Raw genomic sequence first — 20,486 nt, 5'->3', positions numbered from 1 at the left:
AAAATTACAGCACTTTAGAATCAGTTGCTGAAAGAACCAGTGATATTTAACCTGAAGAAGACAGAATTTAAGAGGTATTTAATCACTAGAGTCTTGAAGGATTTTCTTATGAAAGGGTTTAAACTTGATCTTTTTGAGTCTACAATGCAAAAGTAGGGTGAGTAGGTGGAAAGTTGGGGAGGCAGTTTTCAATTCAATATAAAGTCGACCTTTATTTTTTTTTTAATTATTTCTTTTCAATGAAAAAGTAATTGTATTTTCTCTCCTTCCCACCTTTTCCTCACTCCCACTAGGGGAAAAAAAGAAAAACAAATCAAGCAAAACAAAATCTTACATTTATCATCTTCAAAAATCTTGAAAATCAAAAAATGTATTTTCATCTTGAGTCTATTGACTTTGCAAGGTAGTTGGCATTCCTCATTAGTCCTCTGATATCATGATTGGTCATTATGATGGGGTCCCAATTAATGAGCCTCCTCCCCAACATTCAGATCTGCTCTGAGTGTCCTGTCTGGGTCCTTGCTAGAGCCAGGAATTCTGGCTATGAATTAATTACTGGCTTTGCAGTCCCAACCTCTGCTTTTGCTCAAGGCTTTTTGACTTCTAATTGCCTGTTATCAATGCCCACTGCTTAGGGTTATCCTTGCCCTTTAACCTTTTATGTGAAGATCAGGGTCTGGTCTGCCTAGAGATTTAATCACTTATTATTACCTGGAGATTTCTTTGATATTCAAAAACTCATCTTACAAGTATGTTTTATAACTTAATTAGAAACCAACTTCTGACCTTCCGACCCACTTCTAACAGATAATTATTTATCTGAAATCATTTCTTCTCTTCTTCCTTCTTCTCTCCCTATATAAACAAGAGCATATCAGATCCCTCTGTGCTAGAATATTTCCCAACTCTCAGTCCCAACTCTCAGTCCACATGCCCAATAAAATGCCAACTTGCCTGGGAGAGAGCCCATATCTTGTGAATTCTTTCTCAGACATCTAATACCAAACCCCAATATTTGGAGGTATGAACCCCAACAATTTTATTAGAGTTTTCAAGTCTTTAAAAGTTGTCTTTATGGGGCGGCTAGGTGGTGTAGTGGATAAAGCACCGGTCCTGGAGTCAGGAGTACCTGGGTTCAGATCCGGTCTCGGACACTTAATAATTACCTAGCTGTGTGGCCTTGGGCAAGTTACTTAACCCCGCTTGCCTTGCAAAAACCTAAAAAAAATGGATAAAAAAAAGTTGTCTTTACAATGTTGTTATCATATAAATTGTTTTTTTGCTTCTTGCTCACTTCACTCTGTATCAGTTCATACAAGTTTTTCCATGTTTCATTAAACCTATTCTCTGCATCATTTCTTAGAGCATTTATACCATAATTTAGTCTTCCATTCCACAATTGATGAGCATCCCTATAGTTTCTAGTTCTTTGCTACAGCAAAAAGTACTGCTTTAAATATTTTTGTCCACATGAATCTTTTTCTTCTGATTACATTCCTTCTGAAACAGAATTAAACGAAAAACCAGCATTCTATATTGAGACAATATTTCTACTAAAGACTTTCCATTCCATTACACTGCTGGTGATTCTTTCCTAGTACTTTGTTTTTCCTCTCTCTGCAGATATAGTTGTTGTCATGCAGACTAATAAAGTAATGCTCTCTCTAAAAGAGGTCATGCATTATAGTTTCTGATTCAGTCCTCAGAGGCATCCTCTTTTCTGTATTTTCAGTATCTAGATAATAAAGATTGACTGAAGAAGGGCAGATACCTTTATTATTTTCTATACTAATTTGTTATTCATTCTATTCCAACTCCAGCTGTGGTTCAAATCTTGATATTTATTTTAGTTATTGCAATGAATTTAATTTCTTTTTTTTTCTAGGTTTTTTTTTTTTGCAAGGCAAGCGGGGTTAAGTAACTTGCCCAAGGCCACACAGCTAGGTAATTATTAACTGTCCGAGACCGGATCTGAACCCAGGTACTCCTGACTCCAAGGCCGGTGCTTTATCCACTACACCACCTAGCCGCCCCACTGAATTTAATTTCATTGATGAACTCACTTGGAAAATCACATATAGAATGGATTGATAATGATAGAATTAATTAAATAGCCAACCTACTCTTTCTAGATTTTTAAAAAAAATTGTTTTAAGTGGATCTCTTTATTTTAATGATCTATTCTCACTATCATTGTTGATAATAGTGTTCATTTATACAGTGATTTATGAGTTAGAATGCATACACACACACACACACACACACACACACACACACACATATATAAATCTCCCTCAAGTCTCACTTGCTTAACATTCAAAGGCAGGTTGGATCCCTTAAAGGGTGACTGCTAAAGGTAACCTTGTGAGTGAATATCCTTTTGATTAACATTTCATGGGGCCCCACTAATATGTTTCCTATTATCAATCAACCAATAGCATCAGATAGTTTTTTAGAATAGACAAAAACATAATTATATAGCAAAATAGTAATTACCTTAAAAAATAGTAATTAGCATGCATTTCCCATCCCTAACAACATTGGTGCATTCTGCCACAAAGAAACATAGAGTCCATGAGGGGAACAGTGGACAAAATCTTAGTCTGCACTAATAGTATAAGTAACACACATCATCCAGGCCACTCACAACTCTAGAACTATCATGCCTTTCTTTCTCCAAAAAGTCCTTATCTGGGGACAGCTAGATGGTGCAGTGGATAGAGCACCGGTCCTGGAGTCAGGAGTACCTGAGTTCAAATCTGACGGCAAAAATTTAACCAAAACAAAACAAAAAAGTCCTTATAATATTCAGTGTAGATTATGGCAATGGTGATACAGTGACATCAGCTCTTTGCAAGGTGTAGTGGCTTGGGTGAGAGGGCAAGTCCACCTTTGGGCTGGGTCAAGCAAATCATTCAGCCCTTGCCTTGGACAAGCAGGAGCAGTTGCTTTTAGACTGGGAAATAGCTGTTCTACCAGCTCCCCGTTGCTGCCTGTCTGGGTTAAGCACATTACTCAGTTTATGAGTTCTTTTGAGGGCATGATGCTTCTTCTGTATGGGTGAATCTTCTAATGCTTGCTCTTAGGCAGGCAGCTTCATGGGATCTTTTCTACTGACTTGACTAGATGGTACTGCTACAAATCTTTTCAGCCAGAATGCTGATTTAAAGTTCTTTCTGCTAGGACAACAACCTTTAATTTTCAAATAGCAGAAATCTTTAATTATCAGAGAGCCTCAGCTCTTATGTTTGTTATCTCCAGACAGGATATAGCAGAGATTTAACCTCTGCAACTAGACAATCCTTCAGGATCAAATGTTTCTTCCCTCAATAAGGCACAGGTATTGCCTTTAGATGATTGTTTTCAATTTACTTAGGACCATCTCCCTCCTCTTTTGGGGATCTTACATAAGTATTTAGGGACAAAAGTATAAATGTAGTCTGTCAGCTGGAGGCAAATTAATTACTATCACCTCTGTCATTCATCTTTATTGATAGATTGATAAAAGCAAAAACCTTTGACGTTGGGCATGTATCTGGAGAAATGAAAGGGCAGCTTCTGAGTGTGACTGGGCTTTTCATTTGTAATTTAGCTATTCAATCCTTAGCTTCTTTCTAGAGATATTTATTTTATTATTATTATTTATGTTTATATTTATTATTCTAGAGATATTTATCTTATATTTTCCTCTCTTCTGTTTTATATTTCCTCTTTGCTGTTGTTTCATTTTTAATTTTGCTGAAAAAAATCTAGCAGTAAAAATTAATAAGGGAATTTTGAGGATGACAAAAATAAGGTCTTTGAGGCTGGGAACCTGTGGTAGGGGGCAATAATATTTTCTTCAATTTAGTGCCCAGGTATTTAGATCCTAGGGAAGAAAAGGTCATCATACTCCAAAGTAAGTCTGCCATATCTACTCAATGTAGGAAGAAATGTCTATTTCATCAGAGAGATCAATGATGAAATTCAGCTGCAAGTCAAGACATCATCCTTCTGAAGTCATTGATCCTCTTCCAGGACTGAGGATGAACAACAACAGCAATAACAATTTACTGATGATGATCTTGATCAGTCACTGAAATTATTTTCATCAAACACGATATTATGACCAAACCCTCTATACTAAACCAATTTCTTTGCTTTTCTTCTTTTTTTTTTAAGGTTTTTGCAAGTCAATGGGTTAAGTGACTTGCTCAAGGTCACATAGCTAGTTAATTATTAAGTATCTGAATCTGAATTTGAACTCAGATCCTCCTGATTCCAGGGCCAGTGCTCTATCCACTGTGCCACCTAGCTGCCCCATATTAAACTAGTCTGCCCTGGCCACCCTGTGAGTTCTCTGGAATGTCATAGTTTGAAGGCAGTGTTCACTCATTCATTATCTATGCTGTGGTAAAACAGAATCGTGATCATAGGATTATGACACTGGAAATTCTTTTGCTGCTGGTACTGGAACAAGTTCTCCTCTTGAGATATCTCATAATGGATAACAATGACTAGGAAGCTCTATTCCACTAGAAGTTAGGCCAGTATGATGGAGTGTTATACAAATTTCACAAAAAGCTCTATTTGGTTGAACTTAAGAATACCTAGGAAGTTGAAGAGCTTTCAGGTCTTCTTATTATCCTTCAGTTTACATAATACTGTTGCAGCCCAAGCAAGGTCAACTCCAGCTCATCATTCATGAAGATTTTCATTGAATTTTTTATGAATTTATGACTGACCAGGCAGAATTCTTTGCTCTGGGTGGCATTCAATATCATGAAAAGCTTCTCATGGTGGGGGTCATGTGATAAATTTCCTGGACACTGATACAGTTCAGAATGGTTGAGGCACTTATTCAAGATAAAATCTTTTTCAAGTATGAGATTTTTGGGCAGCTAGGTGGCACAGTGGATAGAGCACTGGCCCTGGAGTCAAAAGTACCTGAGTTCAAATTCGACCTCAGACACTTAATAATTACCTAGCTATGTGGCCTTGGGCAAGCCACTTAACCCCATTTGCCTTGCAAAAAAAATGAGATTTTTATTTAGGGACAAGCTAAGTGGTGCAGTGGATAGAATTCCACTCATCTTCCTGAGTTCAAGTCTGATCTCAGACTCTTACAAGCTGTGTGACCCTGGGCAAGTTACAACCCTGTTTGCCTCAGTTCTTCATCTGTACTGGAAAGAAAAAGGAAAAGCCCTCCAGTATCTCTGCCAATAGGATCATAAAGAGTTGGACACAACTGAAATGACTGAACAACAACTCTATGAGAATACATGGGCAATTCTTTCTCAGTATCACCTCTGTCATTCATCTTTATTGATAGATTGATAAAAGCAAAAACCTTTGATGTTGGGCATGTATTTGGAGAAATGAAAGGTCAGCTTCTGAGTGTGACATATCAGTAGCAGAGAAATCTGACCAGTGACTGGCAGAGATTCTTGCAGCATGGACAGCACATAAACAGCTGTCTTTCTATGCCTTCCAAATGTGTTACAAGACATCTATTTCCAGGATGGTCTGATAGATACATTCATGTTCAACTTCAGATGCTCAAAGTCACAATCTACATTAGCTTGAAGTAGTTCTGGTTTAAGTGGGAAGTCACGAAAGCCAGAATTCTGGAGGGAGATGTAGGAACCTTCCACATCCTTGGACTGGGTCTCAGCTCCATCTCCCTCAGCTGTTATCTCCACTTCATTATCTTCATAATCTAGGAGTTCATATCATATCATTTTCTACCTGTGACTGGGTTGGGGGAAGGGAGAACTGGGGGGCAGATGATCTGTTGTGTTAGAATTTCAGGAAGATGCAAGGGGAAGAGAAAGACACTGATTTCAGAGTTGAGAGTTGAACAGGGGAGAAATGCTTCTGATGGAGGCTAAGAAAGTGGGATCTACCTCTGGACCCTGCTTTCCTTCTCCTTCTCTTTACATTTTAATGTTTCTTTCAGCCCCTGCCTTTCCCCTTATCCCACAGATCTTCAGCTTTTGGTAAATTCTCATTAGGGAAATTCCTCTTACTTAAGAATATAAGTCTTAACTTCCCTGATAAACTTATTATAAAGAATGCAATTCATTTCAGAGAAGGAGTCAATGGTACTGAACACAGATAGAAGTACATTTTTTTCTCTCACTTTATTTTTCTTGAGGTTTCTCTATCTTTGTGGGGGAAGGGAGGATTATGTTTACTTTTGCAATAAGATTATTGTAGTAATGTGAAAATAAACACATCATAAAAAAGAATATATACATTAATTAGTTTTACATAAAGTATCATAACACATCAGGCATTTCCTCAAAATCTTTATCAGAATTTTATATTTGTTTATTCTCATTTTTTCCCATTATGTCATCATAGGATTTATATTCTTCTAGTCCTGGCTTCTTAAATTTTAAAAACTATTGTTATTATTGTTATTATCATCATTTTGACTTTACAATATTGCTAAAGCCAATCTCATTCTGGGAGCCCAAATTCCTATCGTGCATACAAGGTTGAGGGAGTAAATCCATCATTTATTTTTTTTACATAATAAGATAATGCTTTTTTTTCTTATTTGAAGGTAATAGTCTTTGGTCTTTGTTCAAATTCCACAGCTCCTTATCTGGATACAGATGGTATTCTCCATTGCAGATAGTCCAACATTATCCCTGGTTGTTACACTGATGGAATGAGCAAGTCCATTAAGGTTGATCGTCATCTCCATCTTGCTAGTTCTGCTCATCTCGCTCAGCATCAGTTCATGCAAATCCTTCTAGGCTTCCCTGAATTCCCATCCCTCCTGGTTTCTAATAGAACAATAGTGTACCATGACATACATATACCACAGTTTGTTAAGCCATTCCCCAAATAAAGGACATTCACTTAATTTCCAATTCTTTGCTACCACAAACAGGGCTGCTATGAATATTTTTGTACAAGTGATGTTTTTACCCTTTTTCATAATCTCTTCAGGGTATAGACCCAGTAGTGGTATTGCTGGATCAAAGGGTATGCACATTTTTGTTGCCCTTTTGGCATAATTCCAAATTTCTCCCCAGAAAGGTTGGATGAGTTCACAGATCCACCAACTAAATCCATCATTTTCGCTATTTATAGGAGCTTATTTACATCTGTGGGATCTTCTGGAGAGATTCTATATTTGAGACTTCTGTTATTAGTTACTCTAACTTTAGATATCTACTAGAGAAAAAATGTCAATTTCTTTTTCTATTATTTTGGGGTGATTATTTTTCCATTGTGTTTCCTTTACAAGACATATTCCTTTTGAGAGGATTTTTTTGCACAGTTGATTATTAAATTACTGATCCATACTAATATACTTCTGAACCTTTTACAATAATTGATATTGAGGTTAATATGAGTTTGACTGAGGTAGATAGAGGTTAAGAGACATTGTATTTAGACAAGGACTTATTGAATTGGTTCCAGATAATCATTAGAAACACAGATGATGAAGATATTTAATTAAAGCAGAAAAGAGATAAATTTTGGAATGGCAAACATGCATAAGAAGTTGATCTCTGTCATGTTCATGGACTTGTTTGAAATTCTAGTTACTGCTGAGAATGGATCTCCTCTAGGTAAGAGTTGGAGATGGAATAATCAAAAACAAAACAAACTTCAATTTTGGAAAGCAGATAATAAAGGGAGGGAGTAAAAGAGAAAGAAGGTATAAAAAATGCAGTGGGTTTGAGTTGAATGAAGAAAGAAACAGCAGAAAGAGCAATATTTTATGTTGTAGAAAAGAACAGGTAATAAATTGGATATTTATCTATTGGGAAATGATAATAAATTATATCAAATGATTGTAATGGGGTATTATTGAGTCATAAGAAATAACTAATATGGCAGATTCAATGGAAGACTTTTATGAACTGATGCAGAGTCAGTTGAGGAGAACTGGAGAAAATCTTATAAAATGACTACAATAATGTAAAGGAAAACAACTTTGAAAGACTTAAGAATTCTGATAAATGCAATGATTTATGGCTTAAGACTCATAATGAAGCATGCTTCCCATCTTTTGTCAGAGAAATGATGGATTAAGGTAAAAAATTGTTCTTAAATTTGGAAGTGTGAAACTGTTTTGCTTGATTATACTTTTTTGTTGCAAGGGAGGGAGATAGTTGGGTGGGAGATAGTTGTAGAAGTGTAGAATGGAGAGTTAGGAAAAATGATACAAAAAATAGAAAAAACAGGAGTGACAGTGAAATATTTTAAAAATGTACAGAAGATAACAAAAGGAAATTGAAAAGGGGACAAAGACAAGTAGGATAATTTTGTTGATATTGTGTTAAATTTAACATTTTAAAAGTTAACACATTTATAGTTTCATATGTGAATCTTTTTCTATTCTCTATATATTGAAATGTTTATGTTGTTTATATTAATACTTTTTTAAAAGATCCTTTCTATAAAATGCTGAACAAATGTTCTAGAGGCAAGGAGTCCACTATCTTTTAAGACCCATTCCACTATAGAGAGCCTTAATTGTTATTTTTCCTGACATTGAGTCTAGATTTGCATGTTTGCAACCTTCTGTCATTGTTCTTGGTACTGTTCTCTTGAGCCAAATAGGACAGGTTCAACCTCTTTTCCACATGTCAGTTCTTCATGCATGGCAATGCAGTTCAGATCAAAGAGTGATGAATTTAGAATCAGAGGATTTGGTTTCAGAACCTGGCTTTGATATTTATTGATTGTGTGATTATTGGTTAATTTAGTTATTCTTACTGGGTCTTGGTTACATCATCTGCAAGATGAAGAGTTTGATTATATGATCTCAAAAGTACCTTATAGGTCTAGATTTTTGGATCCTCTAAGTTCCTTTCTTCAAACTGAATATTTCTAATCTCTCCAATTAATCATATGGTATGCTCGTTACTTATCCTGGTTCTTCATCTCTAGACCCTTTCTAGATTTTCACAGGCTTTTTTTTTTTTTTAGAAAAATATAGTGCCCTTATGCTTCTCTTAAGGCATTTGCATTTGCTAAGAAATGTTTTCTCTGGCTAGACAGATATACATGTATGTGTATGTATGTGATGTATACATATATACATATACACACACAGACATATATATTACATATATATATATATATATATATTATAGTGATTTTTTTTCCTTTATTCGTGAAGAAGACCATGGCATCAGGGAAGTGATGCCATGACAAGCATGTGAATTGGATTTGAGTGAAGAGGTACTGTGCTAAGTCACCACCTTCACTTTCTTCTCCAGAGTCATCTGAGTCCAGTGGTCAGATATGAATCAGGATGACTGTAGATAGCTGTGGATGCAAGGCAATCAAGGTTAAGTGTCTTGTCTAAGGTCAAAGAGCTAGTAAATGTCTGAGGCTACATTTGAATTCAGATCCTCCTGATTACAGGGCTGATGTTCTACCCACTGCACTACTTAGTCAGTCAAGATCCATGTATTTCTTTTTTTATTATTGTTTTTTGAATTTAACAATTTTTCCCCAATCTTGCTTCCCTTCCCCCATCCCCCAGAAGGCAATCTGATAGTCTTTACATTGTTTTCATGCTATACATTGAACAAAATTGAATGTGTTGAAAGAGAAATCATATCCTTAAGGAAAAAAATAAAATATTAGAAATAGAAAAATTACATAATGAGATATCTTTTTTTTGCAAGGCAAATGGGGTTAAGTGGCTTGCTCAAGGCCACACTGCTAGGTAATTATTAAGTGTCTGAGACCAGATTTGAACCCGGGTATTCCTGACTCCAGGGCTGGTGCTTTATCCACTGTGCCACCTAGCCGCCCAATAAGATATCTTTTTGAAAAAATTAAAGGTAATAGTCTTTGGTCTTTGTTTAAACTGCACAATTCTTTCTATGGATCTACAGATGGTATTTTTCCATCACAGATACCCTAAAATTGTCCCTGATGAAATGAGCAAGTCCATTAAGGTTGATCACCACCTCCATGTTGCTGTTAGGGTGTACAGTGATCTTCTGGTTCTGCTCATCTCGCTCAACATCAGTTCATGCAAATTCTTCCAGATTTCCCTGAATTCCCATCCCTCCTGGTTTCTAATAGAACAATAGTGTTCCATACATATACCACAGTTTGTTAAGTCATCCCCCAATTGTAGGACATTCACTCAGTTTCCAATTCTTTGATACCACAAACAGGGTTGCTATGAATATTTTTGTACAAGTGCATGTATTTCTTTTTTTTTTAAGTTTTTTTTTTTTACAAGGCAAATGGGGTTAAGTGGCTTGCCCAAGGCCACACAGCTAGGTAATGATTAAGTGTCTGAGACCGGATTTGAACCGGTGCTTTATCCACTGCACCACCTAGCTGCCCCCATGTATTTCTTTTTGAGGAACTCTTGGTATTCCCTCCAATTGCTGTCATCCTTTGGACTGAGAAAATAACTAGTCTTAGAACACTCCTCTTAGTGTGGTTAAGCACATTTCTATCTTTGGCATGTGACTATTCTTTTTTCCTCAGCAACTGTACTTGGTTTTCTTTTTTTCTTTTTTCTTTGTTTTTTAGTGGGTTTTTTGGCAAGGCAATGGGATGAAGTGGCTTGCCCAAGGCCACACAGCTAGGTTATTTATTAAGTGTCTGAGGTTGGATTTGAACTCAGGTCCTCCTGACTCCAGGGCCGGTGCTCTACCCATTGTGCCACCTAGCCCTGCCCCTGTCATTATTTTATTATTGATGTACTTGTAGTCAGGGTATTTGTTGTTTTGTTTCTGCTTTCTTCATTGTAATTGTGCATATTTTTTCTATATTTCTTCTGTATAGTTGCATTTCTTATGGCATTATATTCCATTCATATGCCACAATTTAAAAAAAGTCATTCCTCAATCATTCATACAAATATTCTGTCTGTATGAATACTTTTATAGAGCTATGTTTACTTTCCCTGAGCTAAACATTCTCAGTTCTTTATATGTCATGAATTCATATAAAATTCACATAAATTGATTATTGAAAAATCCCATAAGGTTGAATCTATATAAACCTAAAACTTTAGTTCTAGGTCTTGGGTTAAAACAAAGTCTTCTTTTAAAGTTTCCTTAAGTTCTTTCTATCATGTTGGTTTTCACAGTTGGACTTTTGTTTATAGAGGAATTTTTTCATTTTCTTGGTGTGTTATATGTGTATGTATGTGATCGAACCATTTTTTAATTTCAGGGAACATGAGTCATTTTTCATGTAACTTGTTTCCATTTTAGTCTGTATACATTTTCCTCCCCTCATAAATTCTAAGGTACCTTAGGGAAAAAGTAGTAATATATCTTTGATATATATTGTAGTCAATGGAAAATATTAGAGTGTATTTATATTAGTTTTACTTTTTTGTCACAGAGGCTATAACAAAAGCTGATGCTTAAGGTTTAGGTTTTATAATTTTTATACCCACTTTATAGATTGAATTTAAAAATTCCAGATTGTAGAAACCTGGGTCCTTGTCCTACAGTGTTTTTTTTTTTTTTTCACTATGTGGCCTCATATAAATCACTCTCAGGACATGAGTTCCCTTCATATGTAAAAACTGGAGGTTGATCCAAATTTCTCTTCTTTTAGTTCTAAAATTCTATTATTTTCATTTGGTGCTTGGGTAGCTATATATTCAACTTATAAATAAGTAGAGAAAAAAGTTGGAAAAATGTATTTCTCAGAAATATGTAAAAAAATAAAATCTGCCAATAAAATTTTTATTCCAGGACATGATAATGAAAAATGAGATAGATCTATTAGAAAAGAATAATGTAAACCAAATAATAATATTTTAAAATGAATTTTGTTATTATCATGGAATCTCAGAATTAGGAGGGGCTTTTGAGGCAAACTCTTACCCGATACAAAAATTGTATTTATTTGCAAATAAAACTTTGTAGAAATATTACATAGAAAATTTTCTTCAGTACTTTCATTTTCCATCTTTTCAAGTGTCAAATAAGCAGAAAGTATGCATTAGTCAGGCAACTGGGTGATAATAGTGAATAGAACACTGGGCTTAGTATCAGGATGACTCCTCTTCCAACATTTATTAGCTGTATGACCTTAGGCAAATTATTTAATCCTGTTTGCCTCAATTCCTCATTAGTAAAATGAACTGGAGAAGAAAATGGTAAATCACTTCAGTCTCTTTCCACAAAAATCTCAAAAAGGGGTCATGGAGAGTAGATTGCAATTGACCAATAAAAATGCATTCGAGTTAATCTTTGGGGCAAGGATTGTATACTAGTAGATGCAGGCAATTTAAGAACCAGTACTTTTATGAGGAGCTTTAGGCAAGTAGCTAGTCTCTATAAAATGGGGATAATACTATACCTGGGAATGTAATTTTGAAGATAAAAATAAGTAATAACAATGAAAGGTACTTTAATGAATTAAGAGCTCACCTTGAATTGACAAATGGTCAAAAGATATGCAAAGGCAATTTACAGATGAGATCAAAGCAATCCATAGTCATATGAAAAATTGCTCTAAATCATTACTTATTAAAGAAATGCAAATTAAAGCTTCTCTGAGGTACCACCTCACACCTCTCAGACTGACCAATATGACCAGAAAGGATAATAATCATTGTTGGAAGGGTTGTGGGAAATCTGGGACACCATTACACTGTTGGTGGAGCTGTGAACTCATCCAACCTTTCTGGAGAAAAATTTGGAACTATGCCCAAAGGGCAACAAAAATGTGCATACCCTTTGATCCAACAATACCACTACTGGGTCTATACCCTGAAGACATGATTGAAAAAAGGGTAAAAACATCACTTGTACAAAAATATTCATAGCAGCCCTGTTTGTGGTAGCAAAGAATTGGAAATCAAGTAAATATCCTTCAATTGGGGAATGGTTTAGCAAACTGTGATATATGTATGTCATGGAACACTATTTTTCTATTAGAAACCAGGAGGGATGGAAATTCAGGGAAGCCTGGAGGGATTCGCATGAACTGATGCTGAGTGTGATAAACAGAACCAGAAAAACACTGTACACCCTAACAGCAATATGGGGGTGATGATCAACCTTAATGAACTTGCTCATTCATCAGTGCAACAATCAGGGATAAATTGTGGCTGTCTGCAATGGAGAATACCATCTGTATCCAGATAAAGAGCTGTGGAGTTTGAACAAAGACCAAGGACTATTAACTTTAATTTAGAAAAAAAAACTGATATCTTATTTTCTGATCTTATACTTTATGTTTCTTCCCTAAGGATATGATTTCTATCTTATCACATTCAATTTGGATCAGTGTATATACCATGGAAACAATGTAAAGATTGACAAATTGCCTTCTGTGGGGGGTGGGGGGAGGAAAGTATGATTAGGAGAAAAATTGTAAAACTCAAAATAAATTAAATCTTTAAAAAAAAAAGAGCCCATCTTGGGGTTGGCAAGATGCAGGTTCAAGCCTGTCTCTGATTATATACTAGTGACCACTGGTGAGTTACTTGCTCTCTTAGGGTCTCAGGCAAATCTAGACTACAAGTTACCAAAGAATTATTGATCTTTAATGGTGGAAGATGAACCCTAAAGTCATAGGTGGGATTGTTTTCTCTTCCTACTCTAAAAGCCTGTATCTGATGAATATGTCACCCTTTCCCTTAAGAAATTTCAGCATCTCTCTGTTATTTACCTAGTTAAATTTTAAACTTTTATCTGGCTTTCAAAGCCATTCATATTTTGGGCCACTATTCCTTTCACATTATTCTCTTCTTTTTATCTAATGCTACAGCCATATTTTCTTTGCCCTTGCTCTGTCCTTCCTCCCTCCCTCCCTTCCTTCCTTCCTTCCTTCCTTCCTTCCTTCCTTCCTTCCTTCCTTCCTTCCTTCCTTCCTTCTTCCTTCCTTCTTTCCTTCCTTTCTTCCTTTATACTCTTTCCTATTCCTGGACCATCTCGTTCCTTTTACCTGGGCAATCCTTACTGTTTAAGCCCTAATTAAAGTGCCATGACCACCAAGAAGGCTTCTCTGTTAAGCATGACTTTTCCATTCGGATCTCTTAGAGTAATTTGTGATTGTGTAATACTTTGCATTAATGTCATCTGCATGTCTTATTTTGCAATTTGAATGTTGACCCCATTAGAGCAGAGACTTTGCCTTATCTAAACTTTGAACCTGCCTAATACTTACCTTCCCACTCTTCACACAGTAAACATTCAATAAATGCCTGCTAAATGAATGAATGAATCTGTTCAACAATTATCTGAGGTTACTAGTACAAATAGTATGCCTATTTCAGAAATGTGGAAAGAGATAGCATAAAAAAAGAGCTAGATTTGGAGTCAGAAGACATGTGTTCAAATTTTTCCTCAGATGCTTAGCATCTGGTATGGCTCTGAGCAATTCATTTAACCTCTATCAGTCTCATTATTCTCGACTGTAAAATGAAATCATTGAATTCGGTGGTGTCTAAGGTCTCTTCCAGCACTATATCTTTCTTAAAATGATTATAAGAAATTTAGACTCAGAGAAATTCAGTGAATTGTCTATGCTCACAGAACTAGGGAATGACAAAATTTAGACTCAAACCTTGGTCTTCCCAGAGCAGGTAAAGATTTCTTTCTATTTCTGCCTCTCAAATAGAGGTAGAAATTTCAGGATCACTGACTCTGTTGCAAATAAATCATTTGTAAACTGTTAAATGCCTTGCCCATTGATGTGACTTGGTTTGCATACCCAGCAGGATATTGTGCCAGCCTCTAATTTTTCCTAAGTGAAGTCATGAACTGTAACTCTACCTACTTCTCTATTTTAATCCTAGTCAGCATTTACCTAATACAAACAGTACATAAATGCCAGCTACCAAAGCTAGCATAAAATGAGAATTTATAAATCTTTTTAATCACTTTCTCTTTATCTGTTGTACATTAATTCAAAAATCTTCCAAAAGAAATAGATACAATATTTAATCTGCTATTATTTATTATATTTACAAATGAACTTCACAAAAAAATTTTTTAGCATTATTTAATTTTTTTAATTCCAGGCAAAGATAGTTTTCAACATACACATCTTTTTGCAAGCTTTTATATTCCATATTTTTCTGCCTTCCTCCTTTCCCTATCCCTCCCCATGATAGTGAAAAATCTGATAGAGGTTATACATACACAATAATATTTAATACATAGAGATTTTTCATGGTCTCTCACCTGTAAGAATTGACTGAGATCATCTAGTTGGACCCATACCTTACTAAAAATTAGCTAGATTGTCCCTAGTTGGCAAGCATCTAGTTACCACCTGAAGACTACCAGTAAAGGTGACAACCCATTCCACTTTTGAATGATTCTGTTGTTTAGGAAGTTTTCCCCCTAGCATCAAGCCTAAATCTAACTAACTTTTCTTTTGGAGCTAAGTAGAACAAGTTTAATCTGTCTGTGACATCCCTTCTAAATACTTAAAATAATCACATCAATAGCATTCATGCAGCACTTTAATGTTCACAAATCACTTTACATTTATCTCATTTTTATTTTCACAACCATGTTCACTTGCTTCGGTTGTCTCTGACGCTTTGTTTTTCCATTTGAGGTTTTCTTAGCAATTAGTTAGCAGTTAGTTTGCCATTTCTTTCTCCAGCCCATTTTACAGATGAGGAAACCAAAGCAAATAGAGTTAAGTGACTTGTCTGAGGCCAGATTTGAATTCAGGAAGATGAATCTTCCTGACACTAGGTCCAGTTCTATATCCATTGCATCTCCTAGCTACCCTATTATTATCTACATTTAGGTAAATGAGAAAACAAATGTGTCCAGGGTCACCAAACTGATAAGTATCTGAGGCTAGGTCTTCGGTTTCCAAAACAAGCACTCTCCCCACTGTATCACATTGCCTCCTCTCTGAGCCTCCAGGTAACTGTCTTTGGTTTCTTCTATTGATCTTTTCATGGCAAGGTTGTAATGCCCTTCATCACTGACCTGCTTTGGCTTTCTGAGTTCTATATAGGTCCAGAGGTATGTCTGTTTCCTTCAAGCAATCACAAAATATTTCTTGCATGATGTCATTTGTTTTTAACCCATGCTCAAAGCACTTTGTTCCTCTAAAATTGATTAAGGATTTATTTACTTTGATTTTACACTTTTGATTCATTGATTAATTGGGGAATATAGGATTCTTTCCTTGCTTTCTTTCAAGACTCACCGTAAAGGAATCCTCACTCTTGATTCAAATACTTACTAGCTATATGACTTTGGGCAAATCCCAACTGTTCTTTCTCCAGTTTCATTAACTGAAAATTGGCTGAAAATAAAAATACTCTCCATCACTCATGGTATTATGAGGATCAAATGAGATATTTGTAAAATGTTTAGCATAATGTTTGGCTTATTTCCTTCCCTATCTGATCCCTTCATTTGCTAGAGCCTTCCACCCACTCACCAGAAATTATTTCTGATATAGTTTGTATTCACTAGTCCGTGTTCATGTTGTTTCCTTTGTGTAAAGTGCTTTGTGGCTGAGACTATTGCCTTTTTGTAACCCCTAGATCCTAGCACAGTAATTGACAGATAGATGGTGCTCAATAAAAAGTTGTTGAACAAAATTATAATTTTATCAAAGTCAATAGAAAAATGCTAAACAGGGCTGCTAGGTGGCGTAGTGGATAAAGCACCAGCCCTGGAGTCAGGAGTACCTGGGTTCAAATCCGGTCTCAGATACTTAATAATTATCTAGCTGTGTGGCCTTAGGCAAGCCACTTAAGCCCAGTTGCCTTGAAAAAAACCTAAAAAAAAATGCTAAACAGAACAGGGCCATACACAGATTCCTTGGGCTCTACCCTTGAGACTCTTTCAAAAAAAAAAAAATGTGGTGAGTACAAAGCATAATTTCTTTTTACAAACTTTAAAAATAGTTGCATAGGATCAGTGAACATGTATACCAATAGATCAAGCTTTGTGAAAGTCAGGCCAGTTGTCTTATTGTGTCAGAAAGAAAAAGTCAAAAAAGATTGTCTGCAGAATGATAAAACCCAGGACCAGAATGACCACTCTCATATCCCTGAAGGGATTCATTCAGCTTTTTCTTGAACATAAATCAGAAGGGAGGGTGGGGCAGAATGAGTACTTCCCTTCATTTTCAAAGAGCTCAAGTATGTGTTGGAAATGAGATTTTTCTGTCTATTTTAGTTCAAAAATCTGAATCAACAAAGTTATCTTGACCCCAAAGTTCAGGTGAAAGGTAGTTGGAAGATATTTAATTTGTAAAAATCATTATTTGTAGAACTGAACCTTTGTCCTCAAGCTGTCAATTATTAAAAAAAAAACAAGGCTGGATTTCTTCATTGAATTTTCTGGTATAGTACTATTAGTGCTATGTGTTGTTTTCTTCAACTTCTCACAGTGGAGTGAAAATCTCTGTCAGCATTTTTACATTTTTAGGTAGTACATCTGGATTAAAAGTCAATCAGAATATTTTTAGCTTTATTACTCTCTAAATACTTTTAAATATTATAAATATTTATTTTAGGATTTAACCATTCATTTAGCCTTTACTCTTGTGGGAAAACTTGGTAATGGGGGGAGGGGTAGAATGATACCGGCAGCTAATAAAAGAAGACCTCTGGTTTCTGTTCTAACAAATGGAAGGAAACCACCATCTTACTATCACTGCTGTATTTGCCACAAATCTTAATGATCTATTAGGGAGTGACCTACTTAAGGCAACTACATAGGAGTTACCTGAGCTTGCTTCAGCAAGTCCCAGGAGAAAACATGGGAAGACCTCCAAACAAATGCTGTCCAATTCTTTGAAATTCTTTATAGCTGTAGCACTGGAGAGATATCATGATGTAGCTGAAGGAGGGTTGGACCTGAATTCAAAAGAAACCTAGATATGGATCCAGTCTCTGACTCTTAAAAGGTACAATCACAGATTTAGAGCTGGAAGGAACTAAAACAATCTTACATGTTTACTTGTTGTACCTCCCCCCAAAAAATGTAAACTCTTTGAGGACTGGGACTGATTCATGTTTACTTTTGCATCCTTCTCACAACACACAAAGTTGTTGTTCAGTCATTTTTTACAATCATGCCCCACCCCCATTTGGGGTTTTCGTAGCAAAGATACTAAGTGATCTCTGCCTTTTCCTTCTCTACCTCATTTGACAGATGAGGGAACTGAAGTACAGAGTTAAGTGACTTGTCTAGGGACACACAGCTAGTAAGAATCTGAGGTCAGATTTGAATTTAGGAAGATGAGTCTTCCTGATTCTAGACCTGACATATTGTCCACTGTACCATCTAGCTGCCCCATCTGAAATGTAGTAATTACTTAATGATTTCTGATTGATTGATATTGTTATTACAGAATTGAAAGTCACAAGAACTAGTGGTATTCTATACAACCCAAAAGAAAAGGTCCTAGAGCCAAGAGATCAGTGCTATCATTAATAATTAACTCTGTGAATTTGTTTTAGGTGTTTTTTTTTTTTGGCAAGGCAATGGCATTAAGTGACTTGCTCAAGGCCACACAGCTAGGTAATTATTAAGTGTCTGAGGTTATATTTGAATTCAGGTCCTCCTGAGGGCAGGTGCTCTATCCATTACACCACCTAGCTGGCCTCTGTGAATTTGGATCATTGGATTATATATCAAGAATCTGGAAAGGATTTCAGAAATCATGGCATCCAACATTTGCATTTTATAGATGAAGAATTAAGACCCAAGGATGTGATTTGACCAAGATCATATGATAAAAAGTATCAGTAGTGTGATTTGGAGCATGTTTCTTTAGCTCCAGAGACAATATCTTTTTTCCACTAAATAGAAAAGTTCTATTTATTCCATAAATAGAAAAGTTCCCCTCTCTATAAAGGAATACACTGTCTCTAGTGTTGTACTCATGCTTCCTTGACTGCATCCCTGAAGTCTCTTTAGACTGGTAGGTCTCTTCATCTCTAGAATTTTCACACTGGAAGCACCCTATGCCCCTGCAGGTTCACTCACTGATTGGATGATTCTTCCCAGAATCTTCATTTAAAGAGGGAATGAAGGCCATCCATATCCCATTGTTCTCCAGTCTTCATTCAGGACTTTCTCAATAAGTTTTTGCTCCCTTACCATCTTTTTCACCTTTCTTTTATGTGTTGTTTTCCAATATTAGGATCTAAACTTCTTGAAGGCAGGGACTTCTTTCCTTCCTTCTTCCACACCTTCCTCCCTCTCTCCCTCCCTCCCTCCCTTCCTTCCTTTCTTCCTTCCTTCCTTCCTTCCTTCCTTCCTTCCTTCCTTCCTTCCTTCCTTCCTTCCTTCCTTCCTTCCTCCCTTCCTCCCTTCCTCCCTTCCTCCCTTCCTCCCTTCCTCCCTTCCTCCCTTCCTCCCTTCCTTCCTTCCTTCCTTCCTTCCTTCCTTCCTTCCTTCCTTCCCTCCTTCTTTCCCTCATAATTAGACTGGAATCACGAGTTCAGTTTTTATTCCCCAATTGCACAAGTTTCTATTCTGTTAAAAAGTTCACTGTATTGTATTGTGGACAGGGTTCAAATCTCACCCCAAACATTTATTAGCCTTACAAGAGTCTTGTCACATTACTTACTCTTTCTGTGCTTTAGTATCTTCATTCATAAAAAAGTTTGGGGCTTCACTTTTTGACTCTAAGGTCCTTTCCACTTCTTTATCTATGCTCCTCACAATGAGCATAATAATTTCACCTGTTGAAAATTAAACAATTTGAATCATATAAAAATATAATTAATAATATTTGAGACTTTCTTTGATTTTTTTATAATCTTTTATGGGATCAAATTTCAATTTGTATGTGAACCAAAAACACAGAGCTATTTAAGGGTGCCAGAACATTTCTGTTATTAGTTCCTAAGAGCAGGATATTTTCCATGAAGGGTTGTAGTCACTTTACCATTTCTCATCTAATGATCCAGTTAGGCAAAGTCCAATTCTAGTCCTCCTATCAGATCTTTGTCCCAAGATGTGAGGCAGACTATCTGCATCTTTGGAAAAACAAATGTACACTGACAGGAAGCATGCATTGTGTTTCTCACTGACATGTTCTGGCCCTCTGAGTCACAAATAAGGTCAAGGACTGCTCTTGTGGAATTTTGAAGAATTTGATCTCAAGTTCTGTGGAAATCTTAAAAGCAAAAATTCAAGACTTTTAAAGTTTTTAGCCTCCAATCCATAAGAACTAAGAGAAACTGATAATTAAATGAGTATAAAATCTTTGAAGAAGTAAATAATCTATCTATATATAATCTACAAGCATAAAGGCAGAGCTTGAGAGTACCATATATAAAGCCAAAGCAACTAGTGAATTAATATTTATATTATCTTATATAAATATGCATACACACAGGCCTCAAATCTGTCTTGTCATTACTAAGGATACCCCATGGTTTCAGACAGAAATCACTCCAGCGTTCCCCTTCTTGATCCTAGGGGAGGTTTCTGAGAAACACAGGAAGAGGGCAAGAGGCATCTTAGGAACCGGAGCAGCTTTGCCAGCACAGGGAAGCCAGAGCCAGATGAAGGGCCAAGAGCCAGATGAAGGGC

The sequence above is a fragment of the Macrotis lagotis genome, chromosome X (assembly GCF_037893015.1).
Source record: "Macrotis lagotis isolate mMagLag1 chromosome X, bilby.v1.9.chrom.fasta, whole genome shotgun sequence".
Lineage (NCBI taxonomy): Eukaryota > Metazoa > Chordata > Mammalia > Peramelemorphia > Peramelidae > Macrotis > Macrotis lagotis.
This window is presented reverse-complemented; position numbering follows the sequence as displayed.